The sequence below is a fragment of the Mesoplodon bidens genome, assembly GCF_964165515.1.
Source record: "Mesoplodon bidens genome assembly, contig: HAP1_SCAFFOLD_126, whole genome shotgun sequence".
NCBI lineage: Eukaryota > Metazoa > Chordata > Mammalia > Artiodactyla > Ziphiidae > Mesoplodon > Mesoplodon bidens.
This window is the reverse complement of record NW_027671928.1, coordinates 465079-477937: the sequence shown is the minus strand read 5'-3', so window position 1 is coordinate 477937 and position 12859 is coordinate 465079. Positions and strand designations below refer to the sequence as shown.

General features: G+C 46.2%; 1 protein-coding gene and 1 pseudogene across 2 annotated transcripts in view; one reads left to right on the top strand and one right to left on the bottom strand.

The window, feature by feature from the left end:
* LOC308610804 (centrosomal protein of 78 kDa-like) overlaps positions 1–12859 on the top strand; it is a 573086-nt pseudogene that overhangs the window by 309830 nt on the left and 250397 nt on the right. The window lies entirely within an intron of this gene.
* LOC308610810 (forkhead-associated domain-containing protein 1-like) overlaps positions 10283–12859 on the bottom strand; it is a 138394-nt gene continuing 135817 nt past the window's right edge. Inside the window, exon 18 of the mRNA XM_081259814.1 lies at positions 10283–10521. The gene's annotated coding sequence lies outside the window, so the exon portion shown is untranslated. The remainder of the gene's footprint in view (positions 10522–12859) is intronic.

The following is a 12859-nucleotide window of genomic DNA, read 5'->3' as shown; positions in this document are numbered from 1 at the left end:
TGTGAGACTCAGCTGGCTATATAGAATTTACAAGAAAGAGTACTGTATATTTTGTTACATGGATAGACTGTGCTACACATTCTTTATATCAGTAAACCTTATGCTATGCATCCATGTACTTTACTTTTCCCAGAGAGCTGGTCATTAAATATTTACCAGCCAATTGCTGGCTGTGCTGGCACCCAGCAGAGTGCCTGCTACTCATGGTAGATGTTCGCTGACTGAGCTGAACAGTTGGCAAATGGAGTGTAAATAAAAAGCACTTTGATTCTGGGGCTGGGATGGGGAAAACACATGCTAAGCCTGGTGCATCTTGTAACAGCAGAGAGTAAGCAAGTGCCCAAAACAAAAAGGTGGGGAGATGCTCAAGGACACAGCAAGCAATCTGAAAGAGCTCCCAGTGGCCAAGGCTGGAAGAATTTGAGCGAAGAAATAGTTAATGAGTATTGGATTATAATTCAAAGTGTAAAATCAGTATACATGGATCCATACTGACATAGATACATTAGTGAGTAAATCCATAAAGGAGGGAGAAGAGACCGGCTTCCTTACAGAAGAATTTAACATACATAGATGTGGAGCTTAATTCCCATGGTCTGGAAGGGCCTGGGGGGTAGGGGTGATGGTGGCGAGCAGGGACACTGACCGCAGCATGGAGGAGCCATGGACCTGGAAAGACAGAATGGAGACTAGAAAACATGGCCAGTAGATCTCAGAAGCCAGGAGAGGGTGCTACTTGGTGCCAGGACAAATGGCCTTTATCTCAACAGCTACCGGGGTGTCACCGTAGCTCAGAGACGGGTAATAATTCTATGTCCCCAAGAAAAGGGTAAATCATGTACGGGGCTTCAGTGTGAGAAATCAGGGTTATACATTTAGAACACAGAACCGCCAAGTTATACATTATTTTTAGGTTTTGGAACTTAAAAGAATTAAGTCCCTTTGAGCTGTTCAGAAAAGCCATTCGTTTGGGGTTTTCCCAGCTGTGTTAAAGGAGATCTGGCCCATCTAATTTTCCCATTTTCTTGTAAATCTTCAATCTTACGGTTTTTCCTTTCCTTTCAAGTTCTAATCAGCTTCCTGGTCAGTCCATAAAATGGGAAATAGAATCTAATGAGAAAACAGCCGGATTTTTGCAAATAGCTTTTGCTACCCCTAGACTTGGCCTGCTTCAATTCGGTCTTGCCAGATAGAGAGACGGAATGAATGAATGAATGAATGATCATCAACTAAGTTCAGAGAAGGAGCAACGTGGTTCTGATTTGGTAACAAAGGGTGTGGTCTGCCAGAGGAAGCAGGACGCGGCCGGGTTCCTGACCGAGTCTGGGTTCTGTCTCAGCAGGATGCTAAGGGTTCAGCCCGCGCTCCCGTCTCCACCTCCCCCGATGTCATCTGCATCGCCTGTAGACATCTGGTGACAACACAGCCTCAGGGGTCCTTTTGTGTGAGTTTCTGCTGCAGAGGCCGAGCCTGAGGCTGTCTGCTGCCCCGTGCCCTCCACTTCACTGGTCTCGGGAAATCGCCTTTGATATGAAACACCCAGCCTCAGGAGTTCTCATCACATAAGTAAGTCCCCACGGGACCTGTAAGAGCACAGGGTAGAGGAAATCCTACAAGGTTAGGTAGGAGATGACAAAGCTTGACCAGAAAGAGGCTTTGTTCTGAAGGGCACCATACTCTCTGGTCATTCACTCAGTTGCCGGCTTCTCAACCCCCGGTACAGTAAAGCCACATCCTCCTCAACAACGGGCCCAATTCAGAGGTCCCAGGAACGTGGAAACACCACCCTTCTTGGGGATGGACAACTAAGGCCCAGACTCTGAGCTTCTCATCACACCAGTTCACCACAGGAGAGAAATGAGCAACTCTGCTTCCTTGGAGACTGGCCTGGGACTTTTCCAATGGAAAAGTGGATTATTCATCATTTTCCTCCCCCCAGATCCCTAGTGGCAAATCCCGTTAGGAAGGCTCCACTTAGGCAATAGGAATGCTTCCTAATGTCATGGACATCTTCTTGGTTTTTGCCTCCCCCGCATCCATTTCTTCCATCTTCTGGATGGGCACCTTAATTTTTTTGCAGGGAAGACACCCTTTCCCTGACAATCCTGAGTCCATAGAACTCTGACCCTTCCACCCCAGGGGTGAGACCATAACCCAGGTCTGGCCAATCAGAGCATTCCTGGCCCCTGGCCTCAGTGATTGGTTCAGGGGAAGCCACGTGATCCAAGCCACTGTCAATGAAGATGCTGGCTCTATCCCTGGAACTGCTACTTTGTAGGGTGCTGGGGCTGCTGGTGGCCACTTTCCTACAGGTGAGGCAAGAGTCTGTCTGAGATTGGGAAGCTAACAGGGAAGAAAGAGTCAGATTCCTGACCATGATTTGGGCGCCTGGATCCAGCTGGGCCTAAGCTGCAGCTTTTGGCCTTTTCAGTTCCATGAGCTTTTTTTTTTTTTTTTTTTTTGCCTAGGCTAGTTTTAGTTGGTTTTATGACACTTGCAAACAATCAAATTTCCTGGACAGTATGCTTACTGAGACTTTAGCATAAGCATCACTATGTACTCAGAGTGAAAGTTGTTTTAAAGGTTATGACATGCTCAAATAAAACCCACCAGACTGTCATCATGCACCAAGTTTACCTTTAAACTTATAAAAGTAAAGCAGCATCTCCAGAGAAGAATGATTTAAGACCAAGGAATCAATCATAAGACAAGTAGTAAAACGCTGCTTAGAGAAACTTAGATAGATAAATAGTTCTCTAGCTACAGCAGGCTTCAGACTACAAACCCCAAATTTCTGCTTCAAAAGTGACTCAGGGAAGACATTCTATAGTTTCATTTATTTCGTTTTTTGGCCTCGCTGTGCACTTGTGGGATCTTAGTTACCTGACCGGGAATTGAACCCAGGCCCTCAGCAGTGAGAGCACTGAGAGCACTGAGTCCTAACCACTGGACCACCAGGGAATTCCCAACAGTCCACAGTTTTAAAAGAAAACTTTCCAGTTGAAGAAACAGGTAAAATTTATAATATGCATCTGTTGTATATATAATATGTTAATGTCTAGTACATTTATCAGATCCATGTCAATGTAATTATATTATTACTATATTTGCAAATGCATATATATGTGTATGTATATTTAGAACCACATATTTCCAGCTCTTTTTTAAAGAGGTATTGAAAAGCCTGTTCAAAATTTAGTTTTCCAGCTTGTCTGTTTTTTCTTATTCCTCAGTAAACTTAAGCAATTAACCAGCACATTTCCTGGCACACAGTAAGGCTCAATCTGAGTGAGTTCTTTCTCCCCAGCTCCCCCCTCTATTTTAAGTTCTTCTTTTAGAAACCAAGTCAAATGAAAGAGGCAGGACTGCATAGTGTTACAGGCAGAGGCTGGTCAACGTTTTCTGTAGAGCCAGACAGTAAGCATTTCCAGCCTGTGGGCCATAGGATCTGCCCAGCTTACTCTGCCATTGTAGCCGACAACACAGGCAATACTGAAATGAATGGGATGGCTGTGTTCCCAGGAAACTTTACGGAAACAGGCGATGGACCGCACTTGGCCCTGGGCCATAACGTGCCGACCTCAGGTTAAGACCTTGGGATCCGGCATCACACAGACTCTGGTGCGGCTCCCGGCTCTGCTCCGTCTCTGGGACCCTGACGAGTGTGTCATTTCTGTGCCTTGTCTGTAAGACACAGGGATACCAACAGCCATTTCTTAGTCTGTGAGAAGTGGGTGAGACAGTGCACGTGAAATGCTGGGAACACGTCCTGGTCCATAATAAATGAGCATAAAACATTAGCCACCAGGTGTGATCACCATCGTCAAAAAAGGAGAAGAAAGGGCGCAACTGAATTTGTCCAGGAACGGCAGCAATATCCCTGGTAAAGAGTTAGTGGGTAGACTTCCCTGGGGGCTCAGTGGTTAAGAATCCGCCTGCCAATGCAGGGGACAGGGATTCGAGCCCTGGTCCAGGAAGATCCCACATGCCGCGGAGCAACTAAGCCCATGGGCCACAACTACTGAGCCTGTGCTCTAGAGCCCGCGAGCCACAACTACTGAGCCCGCGTGCCACAACTACTGAAGCCCACGCACCTAGAGCCCATGCTCCGCAACAAGAGAAGCCACCGCAAAGAGAAACTCGCGCACTGCAAAGAAGGGTAGCCCCCGCTCGCCGCAACTAGAGAAAGCCCGCGCGCATCAACGAAGACCCAACGCAGCCAAAAATAAATAAATAAAATAAATAAAATAATTAAAGAAAAAAAGTTAGTGGAGCCAGGGACTTCCCTGGCCGTCCAGTGGTTAAGACTCCACGCTTCCAATGCAGGGGGTGCAGGTTTGATCCCCGGTTGAGGAACTAAGATCCTGCATTGGTGTAGCCAAAAAAAAAGTTAGTGGAGCCAAACAAGCAAGGAAGCCAGATAACTGAAAATGCAGTTTCTCCTATTATCAGTGGCTTTCGTTTTTACTCACATAATGAATCATCCCCTGTCAGCGTGTGAAATTGCAGGTTGGACTGGGAATTGCAAGACCTTCCTTAACCGCTGGGCAGTGAAGGACCTGCCTCGGCTCTCACGGCCCCACGATGCTTCGTGCTACTAGGAAAAGGCTCCAAGGGACTCAGGAGAGCCGGCTTTTAATCCTGCCTCTGGATCTATATGATTGATGCCTGACCTTGGGGAAGTCACTGAAACTCTCTGAGCCTCAGTTTATGCCATGATAGGGGTGGTCCCAGGGACCTCTATAAAAACAACTGAAGGGGGAAAGGGGACCTGGGATTAATGAGTAGCTCCTTGGCAGAAATTGGAAATTGAAGCTCAGAAAGGTAAAGCCAGTTGCAGCTGGCATTTCAACTTGGGTCCATCCAACTCCAAAGCCCTTGCTTTCTCGATTGTGTTCTGCAGAGCTTCCCCATTAAAGCAGCAAGGAATATTGGCCGACAGAGGGCGCTCTTCTCGCAAGACAGGACGTCATGACATTGCAGGGACAGAAGACAGTATCCAGGAGCCACGTGGGAGAGTCTGGCTGGACTGGGAACAGGGCAGAGCAGGCTACAGGGAAGGCCAGACACAGGCAGTCATGGGGATGGGGGCTGCCGACAAGGAGCTGTCGACCCCCTCATGGAACAACTCGGCACGTCATTTGTGGCGCCTGGCTTCCTTTTTCATTCTGGCCATTTCCATCAGTTTTGCCGTATTTCAGAACAGAGAAAGACATGATTGATACATACGGGTGACGTGGGTTTCCTGACTCAGCTGCCTTGTAAGAACGGCGCCACTGTGACTAGCACAGCTTGTTTCCAACCTCCTTTCCCAGAGTTCAGAAAGCACGAGTAAAGGCAACAAGAAACAAAACCCACAACACGGCAGCACACCTGACTCTGGGACTTCAATTTCCCACGCCTGGTGCCAAGACTCTATGGGATTAATCAACGGTTGCTTCAGGGCATTGCAGATGGCCCTGCGGGTTATGTCCTGCACAGTTTCAGTGGGCGCCATCCACATGGACTACGTTGTGAATGGTGACCCTGGAGTTGTGCAATATGGCAGCCCTAGGTTATACTTTGATGAGAGAGCTATAATTTACACAGTATGGTCCTGGGGGCTTCCCTGGTGGCGCAGTGGTTGAGAGTCCACCTGCCGATGCAGGGGACACGGGTTTGGGCCCCGGTCCGGGAAGATCCCACATGCCACAGAGCGGCTGGGCCTGTGAGCCATGGCCGCTGAGCCTGCACGTCCGGAGCCTGTGCTCTGCAACGGGAGAGGCCACAACAGTGAGAGGCCCGCGACCACAAAAAAAAAAAAAGGATGGTCCTGGGCACAACCTGGCTGCCAATGCACTTTGTCAAACAAGAGTTTTTCTTTATATTTTTCCATCTTGTATGTTATTCTATGGGTAATTTATCTGCAAATGTATTTATCTGCTAGCGGGGGCAGGTCTTGGGAGGTTTCCCTGTCCATAAGGACACTTACAAAGGAGGCATCTTGGCTGCTCCATGCTGGTTTGCTTGACTCTAAAGCTGAGGGTTATCATGTGCTTATTAGGTGCCAGACGCTGGACTAAGCAATTTACGCACTTTGCCCACTTAATACCACAGTCACTCAAGGTGGTAGGAACTATTGTTACAGGAGTGGGGACCGAGGCCCTGAGAGGTAGATGATTTGTGCACGTCCAGTTTAAAAGCCGGTCAAGAGCAGGGCTGGGACGGCGCTGGAGTCAGCCTGACCTCAGGGCACGTGCTCTAACCACTGAGACATCTGCAAACACATCTGGATTCCTAACCGCCCCACACCTCACCCGCCTCCCCCAATAAAATGCCGTCACACCCTCCTCTATTGGTTAGGGTCACCACAAAACCTGAAATAAATGCTTTCATTTGGGAACTCTTTGTCGGGAGAAGAACAGTTCTCATCATACTGAATCTGTATGATATCAGGGCAGTCCTCCGTGGAAACTCCATCCAAGGAGGAAACACAGCGCCCTCACCAGGGACCCCAAAATCAATTGGAAACAAGAATAGGCCAGAAGCAAGACGGCCACGAATTTTTTAGAAAAACTGGGCTTCAAAATATTTGATGAGAGATGCTCTTCAATACCTCTCCCTTTTCCCCTCTTCCTTTCTCTTCTTTTAAATAGCCAGCAGCTTGGGGTCATCAGGAAGTGGAATTTGTAGGAAGGTGTCAGTCAGTCCACAGGCTGCCCTCACACGGACGCTGCAAAGGACCCCTCCATGAATATGAGCATCATGGATGGAAGCTCCTCAAGCTGGGGACGCCCCGGCAGAGAGCACTTTTGAGAAGATGGGGCTGTGGAGAGTCCTGCAAAGTGCCCTGGGCACAGGCCAGGGGAACACTTGTGCAGCTGCCTGCAGTCAACTGAGGAATGAAGCAAGGTGCAAGTGCGTGTAGGAATAAGAATTGAAAAAATCCGTGCATATTCGAGTGACCGTGAGAGTATGCTTTCCTCGGTGTGAAAACCAGTCAAGGCTACTGCTCCAGCTAGCATCAGACTAAATGGTTTTCTCCCCTCCTTTTTCCGCAAGTGGGGATAGTGTTTAATTTGCACTGACTAGCTGTGTGGCCCTGGGGAAATTACTTAACCTCTCTAAGTTTCGGATTCCTTGTCTGTCAAATGGGGATCATGGGAGAACCCATCTCATAGGTTGCTATGAGCGTGAAATAAGGGAGAGCAGGTGAATTGCTTAGCACAGTGCTGTTCACGTCAGTGATTCCTCCTGCTGCTCTCCTGGTTTCTCTTCTTACAAAGCATCTTCTTCCGTCTTATCTACTCAAGGTTAGAGGTCGTCATCACTTTTTCCCACAATTATATAAGAAGTACCTTGTAAAATAAAGTCCCCATTCCATAGTTGTACACCCGTGTGCATAACAAACTCACTCAAAATGGCCAAAAGATGGAAGCAACCCAAGTGGCCATGGATGGATGAACAGGTAAACAAAATGTGGTGAATCCATACAATGAAATATTCAACTGGAATGAACCATGAGGATATCATACTAAGTGAAATAAGATGGTCACAAAAGGACAAACAATGTAAGATACCATTTATATGAGGAACCTAGAATAGTCCAATTCACAGACACAGAATGCATGGTGGGAGGGGAGGAAGGAAGCAGGGGGTTTGATGTGATGGGCATAGAGTTTCAGTTTGGGAAGATGAACAAAGTTCTGAAGATGGATGGGGGTGATGGCTGCACAACAGTGTGAATAGATTTAATGCCACTGTGAACTGTACACTGAAACATGGTTAAGATGGTAAATTTTATGTGTATTTTACCATAATTTTGAAAATTAAAAGTTAAAAACAAACCCCAAAATGAAATACCTCCAAGGTTTCTCCGAGGTTTGGGGTGATAGAAATGGAGGAAAATGTTCTGAGAGCAGGTTGTGGTGATGGCTGCACAACTCCATCAATATATTCAAATTGATTGAATTGGACACAAAATGGGTGAAGTTTCTGTTATGTAAATTGTACTTCAGTGAAGCTGTTAAGAGCAAGCAAGCAAACAAACACATTGCTGTGATCCGGAGGAAACTTTGCAGGATGAAGGAGCTGTTCACTGTCTTGATTGTGGCTATGGTTTCACAGGTGTACCCATATGTCAAAGCCCATCCACTTACAGACTTTAAACATGTGCTGTTTATTGCATGTCAATTATATCTTAATAAAGCTGTGTTTTAAAAAGGCAGAAGAGTATTCCATATATAACGAACTCCTTATAATATATTAAACTCCTTAGAATATATTAAACAATATAATTTATTAAACAATGCCCCCTTTGGATGGAAATTTAGGTTTCAAATTTTATGCCCCTATAAATAATAGTTCAATAAATATCTTTGTAGGAAAAAAGAAGAAAAAAATGCAGATATTGTTTGCTGCTCCCCCTCTTCTTCTCCCCACGGGCAGGCCACAAAGTCAGAATTTCCCAGGGAGGGGGCCTGGGAACCTGTAATTTGACTGAACATTCCTGAAAAATTCTTGGAATCAGACATGTTGGGGCACATTGAATCAAACTTCATGAACTTGGATTTTCAGGCTTGGGAGTGTGAAATCCCCTTTTCTTTGATCCCTAAAAAATTCTGTAAGTGTTCCATACAAATGATTCTAAATTTCGGTTTCCCTCCTATTGGCGGTGCATCAGAATCATCAGGGAGCTTGTGAGAATGCATATTCCCAGGCCCTAATCCCAGGGAGGATGTGTATGGTTGCCAGATTTCGCATAAATAAAGAAATGAATAAATCAATATATAATAAACTATAGGGTGTCCGTTAAATCTGAATTTCAGATAAACACCAAATAATTTTTTTAGCATATGTGGTTCCTTGCAATAGTTGGGCCACACCTGTACATAACAATTATTTGTTGCTTATCTGAAATTCAGATTTAACTGGGTGTCCTGTATTTCATCTGGGAATCCTAAGTATGAGTCCTCGGGCCTGGGGTGAAGCCCAGATCTGCACTGTTGGTCTGCTCCCCACGTGCTTGTGACGAGAGGGATCCTTAGAACCCATGTTGAGAACCCCTGATCAGGTCAACACCTTCTATGTCAGGAGCCCCTCCTCAGGGCGGCCAGTGGATCCCAGTGCATCCCACAAGTGAGCACACTTTAATGTTGGTCCAAGGAGGAAAAGGGGGCTGAGAAGCAGCAGGAGAAAACTGTCCCAGGTTTTCAAAGCCAAACATGGTGGATACGGTGTCACGGGCCCTGCAGCCTAAGGGACGGTGCTCATCTTCTCTGAGTGAGTATTTAAGGCTGCCTAGTGGACCCACACCCCAGGATTCTGTCTAGATTCTCTAAACTTTATTTATTTATACCCAGCCTCGTCCCAGAAAGGACTTTAAGCCTGGGAGGTCTCAGTCCATGCAGGGTTCTTGGTGCTGGCGAGTGAGGTTAACACGCCGTCTCTCTGGGACACACACGACAGGTATTAATTGTGTGCTCACCACGAATGGGCATTATTCTGGGAGCTTTACAATGATAACCATCTCATTTAGCCCTCGAGATAAGCCTGCAAGGTCATTGCTGTCGTTGGCCCCATTTTGTAGATGAGGAAACCGAGGTTCCGAGGGGTCCAATGGTTTGTGCAAGAGCGCACCGAGTAGGCCAGTGGCAGAGCTGGGGTTCTGACCCAGGACTGTGTTGCTAACCAGCCCCCATCCTGCCTCCCTACTGAACCAGATACTTCTTGTCACTGAGCTTTGCTGGGCGAATTTTGGGTTACGTTCCGCTTAACCTGGGGCCATACTTTAGGTCCTGATCCCGGGAACATTTCTGATCCGGTGTGATAACAGCTGGCAGGCCTTGAGCGTCTACTCTGGCCAGAGACTTTGACTTTTTATACATAGATACTCTCTCAACGCCCTGCACCGCTAAGAAGACCCAGACCCAGGCATACAGAGAAGCCTGGCCGAGGTCACAAAGCTAGGAAGTTGCAGAGCACTGATCTGCCTAAAAAGGAAGCATCCATCTCTGCATCTTCAGAAGCACACACTTGCTTTCCACCTCCCCTCGCCAAGCTTCACTTTTCAGGAAAACGCTCTCGCTCCGGGCTGGTCGCTAGGCAACCCTTGCATGTAATTCCACGAAATGCCCAGAAGAGGGCGCGAGGACTCGCTCTCCCCGGGCACCCACGCGATGGGGCTGAACTTCGCAGAATCGCGAAAGCAAGAGTGACGCGCTCCAGACGAACTCCACCTGTGGCCGTACCCGAGCCCTAGGCTGCACGGAAGGTGGCACAACACGGCACCTCTGCACCCCACCCCACCCCACCCCCGCAGGGGCCTGGACTCACCGAGGCTGGGTTTTCGATGACCAGTTCGTAGGTCAGCCCTCTGGACCCAAACCTCAGGATGTCTCCGGGTAGGAGCTTCACAGCCACGTTCTGAATGTGGCACTCATTGACGAACGTGCCGTTGCAGGAATTGAAGTCGTGGAGAACAAAGCTGCTTTCGGCCTCATTATATTCAATGAGTGCGTGATGGTTGTCGACGTCTGCAGACTGAAATGCAGAAGGGGGACAGTCAGAGCCAGCAATAACAGGAATAACAAGGAATAACTAGTGCCACTGACACTGGGGGCCCCAATGTGCTAACCACTTCATCTGGCTGGACAGTCACTGCAATCCTCATTTTAAGAGGAGGATGCTGAGGGTCAGAGAGGTTAAGTGACTTGCCTAAGGCCACACAGCTAGTGAGTGGAGGGTCACCAGACCCTGACAGCAGACCCAGAATAGATGCCCAGTTTTGGGGTAGGGCGTCAGGCAACACAGAGGCAAGAGGGAACTCGGGGGGAATTGGCCAGGAATTGGCCACTTGATAGTTCTCTGATCCCATGCAAGGATCCTTTTGGTTGTCCCGAGTGGCAAGACAGCAGAAATGGCCCAACACAAACCAGAAAGGTCAGTTGGCAAGTGACAACTGTCCATTTACTGCAAGTGTTAAAGTTCAGGGGAGGTTTTGTAATAATTGTTGTTTGTTCTATTCATTTTTAAAATAACATGTTTTTTGTAATAATGCAGAAAATGAGAACTAGAGAAAAACACAAAGAAGACATTAAAATCACTTAGACTCCCGTCCCCCAGAGGCAGGCACCGAGAACACGGTGGTTCACATCCTTCCAGTCTTTTCTCTATGCTTACAATCTTTTTAAAAAGTTTAAACACAATTGAGCTCACACCACAAAACATAGTTTTATAACTACCTTTTAAAAGCCTTGGTGTACAATGAAGGTTTTTCCCATGTGCTTAATTATTACTGTTGCTTCTTAAAAGCTAATCAGAATTTATCTAACCAAAGATGATCTATTTTTCAATAGGGGCCCTGGTGTGACCACATTTCCCTCAAAAGAGAGAGACCCCAGACAGTGATTTGTCAGTGGCCTCAGAAACCTCCTGTGTAACCACTTTAATAAGAAGAATGAGCAAAACTCGGCACCAAGGAGGAAATATCACATCCCCACCTGGCCCCGGCGCCCTGGACTATGGGCTGCAGGGCACGTGCGAAGTCCTGTGTCTTCTCAGGACACTGCCTATGAGCCATCCACTCCAGCCTGAGACTTTGCAAATATTTTCTAAGTCACTCTTCTCAGAGTGCCTCACCCAAATTTCATAGAGAGTACTTGGACTTAGAAATCTATACTAATGTCCCACAATATAATTATAACCTATAGCTTATATTAATAATAGCTTATAGTATATGAATAGATAATAATATAACTGCATATATTAGTAGAATATATTAATGACACATTATGTGTAATTACACAAATGCCAGGAAATTTGCTAAGTGCTTTACTGCATTATCCCGTTTCATCTTCACAATAATTCAAAGGGATACTTCCTCATTTCAAAAAAATTTAATTTTTTATTGAAGTCTAGTTGATTTACAATGTTGTGTTAGTTTCAGGTGTACAGCAAAGTGATTCAGTTATACATATATATAATATCTATTCTTTTTCAGATTCTTTTCCATCACAGGTTACTGCAAGATATTGAATATAGCTCCCTGTGCTGTACAGTAGGTCCGATAGTTACTCATTTCTTAGATGAGGAAACTGAGGCATAGAACGATTAAGTGTGCCCACAGTCAGCCACTTTGACTCGCTTGGCTTGTTCCCAGGTTTGCCTGATTCAAATGACTGTGCCTTTACCCACTTTCCAAATTCCTACCAAACACTTTGGCACTTAAAATACTGAAACACAAGAAGAAAGCAGGAGTAGCTCTATTAATTTCAGGCAGAGCCAACTTCGGAGGAAGGAAAGTTATCAGGGATAAAGAGAGGCGATACATAGTGATAAAGGGGTCGATTCTCCAAGCAGACATAACAGTCCTTCACTGTATGTACCCAACAATAGAGCATCAAAGTATGGAAGGCAAAAACTGATAGAACTGCAAGGAGAAGCAGATGAATCCATCATGGTAGCTGGAGACCTCAACAGCCCTCTGTCAGTGATGGGCAGACCCACCAGGCAGAAAATTAGGAAGAATGAAGTTGAACTGAACAGCACTACCATCATCTGGATCTAACTGGCAACCACACAGCTTCATCCCACAGCAACAAAACACACATCCTTCTCAAGCTCCCATGGAACATTCATGAAGCAGACCACATTCCAGGCCACAAAATATACCTCAACAAATGTAAAAGGATAGAAATTATGCAAAGTACGTTTTCAGAACACAATGGAATTAGGCTAGAAACCAATACCAGAAAGACAGCTGGAAAATCCCCAAATATTTGGAGATTAAACAACACACCTCTAAATAACAGATGGGTCAAGGAGGGAGTCTCATGGGAAATAAAAATTTATCTTGAGCTAAATGAAAATGAAAATACAA